General features: G+C 42.1%; 1 non-coding gene across 1 annotated transcript; it reads right to left on the bottom strand.

Moving 5' to 3' along the window:
* Nucleotides 1-1,187: 1,187 nt before the first annotated feature.
* trnav-uac (transfer RNA valine (anticodon UAC)) lies at nucleotides 1,188-1,261 on the bottom strand. The gene has a single exon. It is a non-coding gene; the product is annotated as a tRNA-Val (tRNA).
* Between the last annotated feature and the right edge of the window lie 11,961 nt (nucleotides 1,262-13,222).

Here is a 13,222-nt window from a genome sequence, read left to right as displayed (position 1 = left end):
GATGGAACTAGACCCGCTTCAGTGGCTTTAACCAAGAGATAATAGAGAAAGTGGGAACTAAATATGTGGATGTAATCCATTTGAAAATACAATAATTACTCTACACAAAAATAAAAGGCGAGCAAACTGCAGTGTGTAATGACTCACTAATGGCTTCTATTCCTCATTATTACCTTTAGATGTTGTTGACATGAACTCAAGACGGTATAATTAACCACAGTAAAAACAAAAACATTTAGAATAATGTTCTACAACCCGGTGCATGAATAAAATATGAAATGAAACAATTTATCTCTTATTAGTATTGACAGGAAATGTTCAGGAGCGATCTGCTCTGAAGAACAATTACATGTTTAGCACTGACAAAGTATAATAACTGTGCAAATGGAAACTGTGATACAGCACGGAGGACTACAGCACAGAGGACTACATTTCAATTTGACAGAGGTGATATTTGGCTCAAACAGATTTGAAGATAACTAATGTTTCAGGGACTGATTTATAGAGGACATGTAGCCTAACTCAGTGGACCCTGCTGCTAAAGGCTTCTCACGTTGAATCAACACACTGAAGAAAGTAAATCCACACATCATAACACATATCCAGGTCAAAGTTGAAACAGTTATGTTTTTGCCTGGGTAAAAAAAGGAGAAGAGAGATGTGTGGTGATATGGATCAGTATTACCTCAGACCCAGGGTGACATCGAAAGTAGAGTAATATCCTTGAGGCAGATAAGCCTGCAAGGGGCCAGCACTCCTGCCAAAATACAGGAGGATTAATAAAAGGTTAGGAGCAAGAAAAGCTTAGCACAGACAGAGTATGAGTACTTGGGCATTAGAGCAGGAGCAGGTATTTACCAAATGTAGACTCCCAGTGAGCAAAAGTATATATTTTAGACATCCATGGATGTCGGCGTCGGACAGTGCTAACTGGGATGCATTAAACAAAGTGCTGGACCAGCCTCAAAGTAAATAGGAAGCTGATTTAAAAAAAAAATGAAATGAAAGACTGACAATCAGTCTAACCCTAGGGCTCACAGTAGCCTAACAAACCCCTACAGATACAGGCAGACATTTTTTATTCTAATCCCAAATACATTTTAGTCATTTAGCAGACGCTCTTTTCCAGAGCAACTTACAGTAGTGAATGCATACATTTCATACATTCTTTTTTACTTCCCCGTACTGGTCCCCCGTGGGAATCGAACCCACAACCCTGGCATTGTAAACACCATGCTCTACCAACTGAGCCACACGGGACTAAGAATTAGATACCATAAAGCTCTACACCTGAGCATACCCTGCAGCCACACTCTGGGGTAAAGTTTCCCTTAGGATCAGATTCCCCTCCCCCAATACTAAACTTAACCATTACTGGGAGAAATGCACAACTGACCCAAGAACAGCATCTAGGGCCAACATCACCCTACCAGAGAGGAAGAGGTGAATCCAGAGGGTTTACTCCACTCAAAATCTGCCCACGTTACGCAGATCATTAATTATTACGAAGGTGAAGAGTTTTTGTATAGGGGCAATTGAGAGAGTGTCGAATTTAGTCAAGATAAAAATAAATGTATATTTTGATACGTGAGGCTTATTTGATCTAAGAGAAGTTTCTTAATGCTTAGGTTATTATGAGTTTAATGATATACGTGTGATGAACGTGACATCCCGGCAACTTTGGAAAACACACTATATATCGGAGTTGTCCCTGCTGAAATTCGAGATGGTCTATGCAATTGAATAGGCAATTGACATCAACACCCCTCATCGAATACTCAAAAAGTATTCAAATAACGAGATGTATCCACCAAACCAAAGAGAGGAATAGGTGGGAATTTGACATCCCACCGTTCCGCTCTGTGGACAATGAATCCCATTGTTAGAGCGGAGACATAAGCATCTCGTCATTACTGACAGTATCGCTGACCCCACTCCCTCCAGCCACTGGCAGAGACCAGGTGGCAGGAAACTAGAAACACTATTGTCATTAAAGCACTTTGTCAAACTAAGAAAGATAAAAATCTCACACATGACAGCAAACAATCAAACATTTAAAAGTTCTTATTTTAGGCTATGCAAATGATTAACGGACTTTATCTGATTTACTTCTTATGTATACTGTAATTTATGTTAAATGTTCAAAAATTATTAGCTAAATAACTGGTTATACACCTAACCAAAATTATGCCAAAATGTACTGAGAAATAGGCAACAGTGATGAAGCATAGACTAGTTTTTGTGCAGTCAAATGCCTAAATGGACGTGTCGTTCCTTTAGCCTCTTTCATGTTGCATATCAACACAGATCCTCTTCAATACAGTTACTGAGCGTAGCTAGGGGTGCCAATCTCAAACTGTCAGATGACTGTTACTGCTGGATTTGTATGGGGCTCAGAGATCCTGCAAGGCAGTATTCTTTATCATGGGGGATGAAAGATCCTCACAAAGGGGCATTGCTTGCATTTACAGTGTGTGATCAGAGGCGTCATGCCCCATGTCAGATTTGTCCTGTAATTTGTGATTTTGTTTGTTTGTTTTTTCTCTCTAATACTACTAGCCACTTAGCAATTTTATGAAGTTGGCTTTAGCTAGCCCAGATAGGTTTGCAATCTCCCAACCTCATAACTTGTCATGCCTGCTCCTGCTCCCCCTCCCTGGCGCTCGAGGGCGCCAGGCTGCCCATCATTACGCACACCTGTCACCTTCGTTACACGCATAAGCGCTTCATTGGACTCACCTGTACTCCTTTACGTTTTGATTGCCTTCCCTATATCTGTCTGTTCCTCTGTTTCATCCCGTGTCAGCATTGATGTCTTTATTTTTCCCCTGTCCAGATGCTGTCCGTGTTTTGTTTCATGTCCATTGTTTATTAAATGTTTACTCCCTGTACTTGCTTCTCATCTCCCAGCGTCTGTCCTTACATAACTAGCTCCCAAGAAATCATTTCAGGCTATCAATCAAGTTAGAGTAGCTAGCTTGTGTAACGATCTTTACATATTTTTTGCATCTAATTAAGTATAATGATTATGGCTCTAGATTGCAGGAAAAAGCTTTTACAGGTGCTTGAAAAATGCTAAATTCTCCAACTTACAGATGTGGGGGCATAGCTCCTCCCTGGACTACCCCACAGCCCACAGTACTTTGTGCCCCCTCAGATTTTTGGGGTGCAGGACGCTCCTGCCTGTGATTGATGTCAAATGGCAAATATAGAATATTTAGTGTATTGTATCATCAGTTTAGCGAATTAAACAGACAATGTACCAAGATCAATTACAATATAAATTACTGACATTGTTACAGTTAAAGCAATGTCATACAATGAGGGAAAAAAGTATTTGATCCCCTGCTGATTTTGTACATTTGCCCACTGACAAAGAAATGATCAGTCTATAATTTTAATGGTAGGTTTATTTGAACAGTGAGAGACAGAATAACAACAAAAAAATCCAGATAAATGCATGTCAAAAATGTTATAAAATGATTTGCATTTTAAAGAGGGAAATAAGTATTTGACCCCTCTGCAAAACATGACTTAGTACTTGGTGGCAATACCCTTGTTGGCAATCACAGAGGTCAGACGTTTCTTGTAGTTGGCCACCAGGTTTGCACACATCTCAGGAGGGATTTTGTCCCACTCCTCTTTGTAGATCTTCTCCAAGTCATTAAGGTTTCAAGGCTGACATTTGGCAACTCGAACCTTCAGCTCCCTCCACAGATTTTCTATGGGATTAAGGTCTGGAGACTGGCTAGGCCACTCCAGGACCTTAATGTGCTTCTTCTTGAGCCACTCATTTGTTGCCTTGGCCGTGTGTTTTGGGTCATTGTCATGCTGGAATACCCATCCACGACCCATTTTCAATGCCCTGGCTGAGGGAAGGAGGTTCTCACCCAAGATTTGACAGTACATGGCCCCGTCCATCGTCCCTTTGATGCGGTGAAGTTGTCCTGTCCCCTTAGCAGAAAAACACCACCTTAGCATAATGTTTCCACCTTCATGTTTGACGGTGGGGATGGTGTTCTTGGGGTCATAGGCAGCATTCCTCCTCCTCCAAACACGGCGAGTTGAGTTGATGCCAAAGAGCTCCATTTTGATCTCATCTGACCACAAAGCTTTCACCCAGTTGTCCTCTGAATCATTCAGATGTTCATTGGCAAACTTCAGATGGGCATGTATATGTGCTTTCTTGAGCAGGGGGACCTTGCGGGCGCTGCAGGATTTCAGTCCTTCACGGCGTAGTGTGTTACCAATTGTTTTCTTGGTGACTATGGTCCAAGCTGCCTTCAGATCATAGACAAGATCCTCCCGTGTAGTTCTGGGCTGATTCCTCACCGTTCTCATGATCATTGCAACTCCATGAGGTGAGATCTTGCATGGAGCCCCAGGCTGAGGGAGATTGACAGTTCTTTTGTGTTTCTTCCATTTGCGAATAATCACACCAACTGTTGTCACCTTCTCACCAAGCTGCTTGGCGATGGAGTTGTAGCCCATTCCAGCCTTGTGTAGGTCTACAATCTTGTCCCTGACATCCTTAGAGAGCTCTTTGGTCTTGGCCATGGTGGAGAGTTTGGAATCTGATTGATTGATTGCTTCTGTGGACAGGTGTCTTTTATACAGGTAACAAACTGAGATTAGGAGCACTCCCTTTAAGAGTGTGCTCCTAATCTCAGCTCGTTACCTGTATCAAAGACACCTGGGAGCCAGACATCTTTCTGATTGAGAGGGGGTGAAATACTTATTTCCCTCATTAAAATGCAAATCATTTTATAACATTTTTGACATGCGTTTTTCTGGATTTTTTGTTGTTATTCTGTCTCTCACTGTTCAAATAAACCTACCATTAAAATTATAGACTGATCATTTCTTTGTCAGTGGGCAAACGTACAAAATCAGCAGGGGATCAAATACTTTTTTCCCTCACTGTATGCTCACCATCAAAGTGATTTAGCCTCTTCTGTGCTGCACACTGAAATACAACAATGTCCATGATATGGGGAATGGGGGAAGAAAAGTGGGAATGAAGGAATGAAAGGCAAAGTCAAAATATAACTAAGCTTTAAAATTCTGCCCAGATTGAAGGAAACACACACACACACACACACACACACACACACACACACACACACACACACACACACACACACACACACACACACACACACACACACACACACACACACACACAAAAACTGAAAACCTCCATGCTTTCAGGCACCAGTAGACTCAGGAGATCTAGTTGGGGCTGATGCAACAGGAGGAACAGCTGCATGGAGGTGATACCATTCAAATAACTTAAGTACTTGAACATTCCAATAAATGTATAATTTCCCCTGAGGTATCGACAAATGCAAGTTTAATCATTTGGCTAACAACACTGCTCAGGAGAATTGCCAGTCTCGTATCGCGACGTTGCGAAATCATTTTAATGTCATTGGATAATTGGGTGGAGTCAGAAGATTTAAGAATTGGGTTAGTAATTAAAATAAAAGATCATTACTTTAGATGCATTCAGAAGATGAATCCCCTTCTACTAAAACAGACATATGTTTCTATCTCTTCTATGCAGATGTATTTGTTCATGGGTTCAACATCAATGAATGACAATGCTGACTGACAAAAATCTACACAGAAACATCCTCTCACTGTCAACTGCGTTTATTTTCAGCAAACTTAACATGTGTAAATATTTGTATGAACATAACAAGATTCAACAACTGAGACAGACATGTGACTAACATCAATCAAATCAATCAAATTTATTTTTATATAGCCCTTCGTACATCAGCTGATATCTCAAAGTGCTGTACAGAAACCCAGCCTAAAACCCCAAACAGCAAGCAAAGCATGTGAAAGAAGCACGGTGGCTAGGAAAAACTCCCTAGGAAAAACTCCCTAGAAAGGCCAAAAACCTAGGAAGAAACCTAGAGAGGAACCAGGCTATGAGGGGTGGCCAGTCCTCTTCTGGCTGTGCAGGGTGGATATTATAACAGAACATGGTCAAGATGTTAAAATGTTAAAATGTTCATAAATGACCAGCATGGTCAAATAATAATAATCATAGTAGTTGTCGAGGGTGCAACAAGCACGTCCGGTGAACAGGTCAGGGTTCCATAGCCGCAGGCAGAACAGTTGAAACTGGAGCAGCAGCATGGCCAGGTGGACTGGGGACAGCAAGGAGTCATCATACCAGGTAGTCCTGAGGCATGGTCCTAGGGCTCAGGTCCTCCGAGAGAAAGACAGAAAGAGAGAAAGAGAGAATTAGAGAGAGCATATTTAAATTCACACAGGACACCGGATAAGACAAGAGAAATACTCCAGATGTAACAGACTGACCCTAGCCCCCGACACATAAACTACTGCAGCATAAATACTGGAGGCTGAGACAGGAGGGATCAGAAGACACTGTGGCCCCATAAATGGAATAATGTGTCCCTGGTCAAAATTAAAAGTAACAGTCAGTATCTGGCAGAGCTGTGGACTCGAGTCACATGACTTGGACTCGAGTCAGACTCGAGTCACAAATATGATTGCTTGCAACTCGACTTTGACTTTAACACCAATGACTCGTGACTTCACTTGGACTTGAGCCTTATGACTCGACCTGACTTGATACCCTCCTCAAGCCCAAATATGAAAAATTATGCTATTAAAAAAGTGTGCAGCGCATCAACTCTTCATTTAACGGATTACAGTTTGAATCGGACAGCAGCCAATCAAATTGTGCCAGCTGAGAAAAAGTTGTGTGTGGCAGTGCAGAGGAATGTCGGCGGGTGAATTCAGATGGAGCCCTTGGAAAGATAATACCCAAAATCATTATGTTTGGATATAATGACTACGCTGTATCAACATAAAACGGATTGCAACTTGCAAAACATGCGGGAAGAAAATTACAGACGGAGGCGCAACAATTTCCAACTTTGTTCGACATTTGAAGCTGCACAAAGAATGGTAAGTTGTGGCTAATATAGCCGACAGCTATATATTTTATTACTTTACTAGTGTATCACGTAGGCTGACGTAACGTTAAATCAATGAGCCTCCACACAGTCAGTCAGTGCGGGAACGTGATCATTGCACCCGAGATTGAGCTACAACAGGCAGTTGGTAGCCTAAATCATGCCTGATGTTACTGCTGTTCCTAAAACCATTGACATATGTTAGCCTACTGTAACCACACAGAGAGAGAGTGTGTGTGTGTGTGTGTTAAGGTTGGGTGATTGTGTACAAGCCTACATCGCCCGATTGCGATCCTCGATAGTCGATCACTATTGGGGGGTCTTTCTCATGGCTACCCATGTATTTCCATGGAAATATAATGTTTATTTGGAAAGTAATAAATATATAGATATTTTGAAAAGCATTCATGATTAGCGTAAATGTAATATAATAACTATTACTCTTGTTAAAAATATGAAATGGTATTACATTTGGTGAAGAGCACATTATGACATGTTTAGGACTCGAAACTCAAAGTTTAGGATTTGAGACTTGACTTGATACTTGACGGTCTTGACTTGAGACTTGACTCAGACTTGCCTGTCTTGACTTGGGACTTGACTTGGATTTGAGTGCTAAGACTTGAGACTTACTTGTGACTTGTAAAACAGTGACTTGGTCCCACCTCTGGTATCTGGTGTGGCCACCAGCTGCATTAAGTACTGCAGTGCATCTCCTCCTCATGGACTGCACCAGATTTGCCAGTTCTTGCTGTGAGATGTTACCCCACTCTCCACCAAGGCATATGCAAGTTCCCGGACATTTCTGGGGGGAATGGCCCTAGCCCTCACTCTCCGATCCAACAGGTCCCAGACGTGCTCAATAGGATTGACATCCGGGTTCTTTGCTGGCCATGGTAGAACAGTGACATTCCTGTCTTGCAGGAAATCACGAAAAGAACGAGCAGTATGGCTGGTGGTATTGTCATGCTGGAGGGCCATGTCAGGATGAGCCTGCAGGAAGGGTACCACATGAGGGAGGAGGATGTCTTCCCTGTAACGCACAGCGTTGAGATTGCCTGCAAAGGTCAGTCCGATGATGCTGTGACACGCCGCCCCAGACCATGATGGACCCTCCACCTCCAAATCAATCCCGCTCCAGAGTACAGGCCTCGGTGTAACGCTCATTCCTTCGACGATAAACGCGAATCCGTCCATCACCCCTGGTGAGACAAAGCCACGACTCTTCAGTGAAGAGCACTTTTTGCCAGTCCTGTCTGGTCCAGCGATGGTGGGTTTGTGCCCATAGGCAACGTTGTTGCCGGTGATGTCTGGTGAGGACCTGCCTTACAACAGACCTACAAGCCCTCAGTCCAGCCTATTGCGGACAGTCTGAGCACTGATGGAGGGATTGTGCATTCCTGGTGTAACTCGGGCAGTTGTTGTTGTCATCCTGTACCTGTCCCACAGGTGTGATGTTCGGATGTACTGATCCTGTGCAGGTGTTGTTACACGTGGTCTGCCACTGCTAGGACGATCAGCTGTCCGTCCTGTCTCCCTGTAGCACTGTCTTAGGCGTCTCACAGTAGGGACATTGCAATTTATTGCCCTGGCCACATCTGCAGTCCTCTTGCCCCCTTGCAGCATGCCTAAGGCACATTCACGCAGATGAGCAGGGACCCTGGGCATCTTTCTTTTTGTGATTTTCAGAGTCAGTAGAAAGGCCTCTTTAGTGTCCTAAGTTTTCATAACTGTGACCTTAACTGCCTACTGTCTGTAAGCTGTTAGTGTCTTAACAACCGTTCCACAGGTGCATGTTCATTAATTGTTTATGGTTCATTGAACAAGCATGGGAAACAGTGTATAAATCCTTTAAAATGAAGATATGTGAAGTTAATTGGATTTTTACGAATTATCTTTGAAAGACAGAGTCCTGAAAATGGGTCTTTTCTTTCTTTGCTGAGTTTACTTGTGAAACAGCCTTCCATTTTGGCTTGTGAATGGGATAATAACTTTTGTCCAGTTTACCTTTTTTTCCAGTTACAATATTATCAGTGTGGAACACTTCTCTGGACTGTTCACAGAAAGGAAAGACATTGCCAAAAAATGAAAACCTTTGAGGAAATTATTCCCACATGAATTATATTTGTGAGCATGGGCTTGGTCGACTTTGGCTTTATTTCAGTTAATAATAAAACAACTATTAGGCTATGTATACATAATAATAATTTCCTCATTGTGTCACATAGCATCATAGCTCACTCAGTGTTGCAAGGTGAATAACAACTAACATCTGCACAATCAACTTCAGATACTTGTGTTAGTGTTTGTGACATACTTTTAATCTTAACTAGATTTGAGCCCTTTAGAACCCTTGAGATGTGTGATGACTAAATATGCGTGAGATGCTAGTCATCATGAGGCGTGTGGAACTTCTTCTCTCTGGACAAAATAAGAGATTGATCAATTCTGATTATGAGGGACTGTGTCCTCGTCTCATTCCTCTGTCTCACTGCCAGCTTCAAGACAGTAGGAGGTACATGAAAGTAGGACATACTTTACCAAGGACTTTAAGTCAGCCATTAATCAATCAACTGTTTGAGTTATCTAAACTGGATCAATTTAACAGCTCTACTATAATCAGAAACATGGTCCTTCACTTTGTTATGACTCAACTCTGACACCTGGTGGGTGTTGATGGAATTACAGTCTTCGATACAGCAACCCTGCAAATATCTGTGTCACAAGAGTCGTAAAGGACAGACCAAGGCGCAGCGGTATAGTGCTCATTCTTACTTATTTATTTTAAGAGACCACTTAAACAAAGAAAAAACAAACGACAGCAAACAGTTCCGTAAGGTTCACAGACTATAACAGAAAATAACCACCCACAAAACCCAAAGGAAAACAGGCTGCCTAAGTATGGCTTCCAATCAGAGACAACAAAAGACACCTGCCTCTGATTGGAAACCACACTCGGCCAAACCTGGAAAACGAAACATAGAAAATGAAAACTAGAACCAAAATCCCCTAGACCAAAACACACAAAACACACAAAACAAACACCCCCTGCCACGCCCTGACCATACTACAATGACGAAAGACCCCTTTACTGGTCAGGACGTGACAATCTGTGTGCATGTTTCTTGTTATGAAGGTTTAGCAGATCTATTTTTAAAGGGACCATATCTGTAAAAACTCACATGACACACTGTCAAATTGCATTATTTACATTAATTTTGTTTGCCTCATTTCCCCCAACATATGTTTTTCTTCGGATTGGGGTGTCATAAAAAAAGACGGTGGTCATCAAATGGTCCCTGTTTGTCTTTGGCTCTATTAAAACTCTTTGTGTTTGTGTGCAGAATGCTGTAAGGACCATGGACTCCGGTGATGCCACCATGTTGGATTGCACTCTGGTGGCCCCCAACTTCAACAGTCTCTATAAACATGGGACACCAGTGTTGGCTGTGTGTGTGTGCATTTGCATTTGTTTGTAAATATGCAAGTACAGGAGTCTGCGTGTGTGTGTTAGAAACACAAGCATTTCAGCTGTGACATCAGATAATCTGAGTACACTACCAATAAACTTTTATTTGTAAATACTCTACATTTCTTATCATTTTGCAGACACTCTTATCCAGAGGGACTTACAGTAGTGAGTGGATAATTATATTTACTTTTCATGGGACTGGGAATCAAACCCATAACTCTGGCATTGAAAGCGCCATGCTCAATCAACTGAGCCACACGGGACACATATCTCAGATATTGTCAATAACAGATTTTTTACAATTTACTAAGGAATAAAATCATAATAGTTGTCATCATAGCAGTGCGTTTAAGTATACAGTATATTATACTTTTATGTTTCTACTTTACAGACACAGATTTTCATTATGTACAGTTGAAGTCGGAAGTTTACATATACCTTAGCCAAATACATTTAAACTCAGTTTTTCACAATTCCTGACATTTAATCCTAGTAGAAATTCCCTGTATTAGGTCAGTTAGGATCACCACTTTATTTTAAGAATGTGAAATGTCAGAATAATTGTCACAAAAAGAGCTGTGTTGAATAGACCAAACTGTAGCGGGAATATGGATGCTCATGTTTTAATTTAAAAAAAGGAGTAAAGCATCCACTAGAAAAACAATACATACGACAGGAACAGTCTTACAGGCATACAAAAACGCAGTGCAAGAACAACTACCCACAACCCCAAAGAAAAACACACACACCTATATAGGACTTCCAATCAAAGGCAACTCAACACACATGCCTTCAATTGGAAGTCCCAATCACCAACACAAACATTCACACACACAAAACTGCCACGTCCTGACCCCAAAACTAATACAATAGCTCCATCTGCTGGTCAGGACGTGACAGTACCCCCCCTCAAGGTGCAGACCCCGGAATGCACCTACCAACAGAAAACACACAAAAAAAATCCCCAACAAAAACCCCTTAACCTGTTAGGGCTAGGGGGCAGCATTTGCACGTCTGGATAAAAAAAATGTACCCGATTTAATCTGGTTACTAATCCTACCCAGTAACTAGAATATGCATATACTTATTATATATGGATAGAAAACACTCTAAAGTTTCTAAAACTGTTTGAATGGTGTCTGTGAGTATAACAGAACTCATTTGGCAGGCAAAACCCTGAGACATTTTCTGACAGGAAGTGGATACCTGATGTGTTGTATTGACTTTAAACCTATCCCATTGAAAAACACAGGGGCTGAGGAATATTTTGGCACTTCCTATTGCTTCCACTAGATGTCACCAGCCTTTACAAAGTGTTTTGAGTCTTCTGGAGGGAGATCTGACCGAACAAGAGCCATGGAATGATGATGTCCCATTAGACACCTGGCGCGCGAGTTCATGTTGGGTACCCTCGTTCCAATACGTTATAAAAGAGTATGCATTCGTCCACCTTGAATATTATTCATGTTCTGGTTAAAAAAGGCCCTAATGATTTATGCTATACAACGTTTGACATGTTTGAACGAACGGAAATATATTTTTTCCCCTCGTTCATGACGAGAAGTCCGGCTGGCTTAGATCATGTGCTAACAAGACGGAGATTTTTGGACATAAATGATGAGCTTTTTTGAACAAAACTACATTCGTTATGGACCTGTGATACCTGGAAGTGACATCTGATGAAGAGAATCAAAGGTAATGGATTATTTACATAGTATTTTCGATTTTAGATCTCCCCAACATGACGTCTAGTCTGTATCGCAACGCGTATTTTTCTGGGCGCAGTGCTCAGATTATTGCAAAGTGTGATTTCCCAGTAAGGTTATTTTTAAATCTGGCAAGTTGATTGCGTTCAAGAGATGTAAATCTATAATTCTTTAAATGACAATATAATATTTTACCAATGTTTTCTAATTTTAATTATTTAATTTGTGACGCTGACTTGACTGCCGGTTATTGGAGGGAAACGATTACCTCAACATCAATGCCATAGTAAAACGCTGTTTTTGGATATAAATATGAACTTGATAGAACTAAAAATGCATGCATTGTCTAACATAATGTCCTAGGAGTGTCATCTGATGGAGATTGTAAAAGGTTAGTGCATCATTTTAGCTGGTTTTATGGTTTTGGTGACCCTGTCTTTGACTTGACAAAACATTACACACAACTCTTGTAAATGTACTGTCCTAACATACTCTAAATTTATGCTTTCGCCGTAAAACCTTTTTGAAATCGTAAAACGTGGTTAGATTAAGGAGATGTTTATCTTTCAAAGGGTGTAAAATAGTTGTATGTTTGAAAAATTTGAATTTTGACATTTATTTGGATTCAAATTTGCCGCTCTTGAAATGCACCTGCTGTTGATGGAGTGCACCACGGGTGGCACGCTAGCGTCCCACCTAGCCCATAGAGGTTAAACAATAACCCCTAAAGAATAAGGGAGGGAAGGGAGGGTGGCTGCTGTCAACGACGGCACTGTGCTACACCCTCCCTCCCCAACCCACCTATCCTGGAGGTGGCTCAGGTGCAGGACGTGGACCTCGCTCCACCTTCGGCGTCGCCCACTTCGGTGGCGCCGCTAGCTGCGCCGGGCAGACGGGCCACTTGGGCTGACCCTGCAGACGGACCACTCGGGCTGACCCTGCAGACGGACCACTCGGGCTGGGCCGGAGGGCAGGAGGGCCACTCGGGCTGGGCCGGAGGGCAGGAGGGCCACTCGGGCTGGGCCGGAGGACAGGAGGGCCACTCGGGCTGGGCCGGAGGACAGGAGGGCCACTCGGGCTGGGCCGGA

Source organism: Salmo salar, chromosome 25 (genome assembly GCF_965601325.2).
Source record: "Salmo salar chromosome 25, fSalSal1, whole genome shotgun sequence".
Taxonomy (NCBI): Eukaryota; Metazoa; Chordata; class Actinopteri; order Salmoniformes; family Salmonidae; genus Salmo; species Salmo salar.
This window is presented reverse-complemented; position numbering and strand designations above follow the sequence as displayed.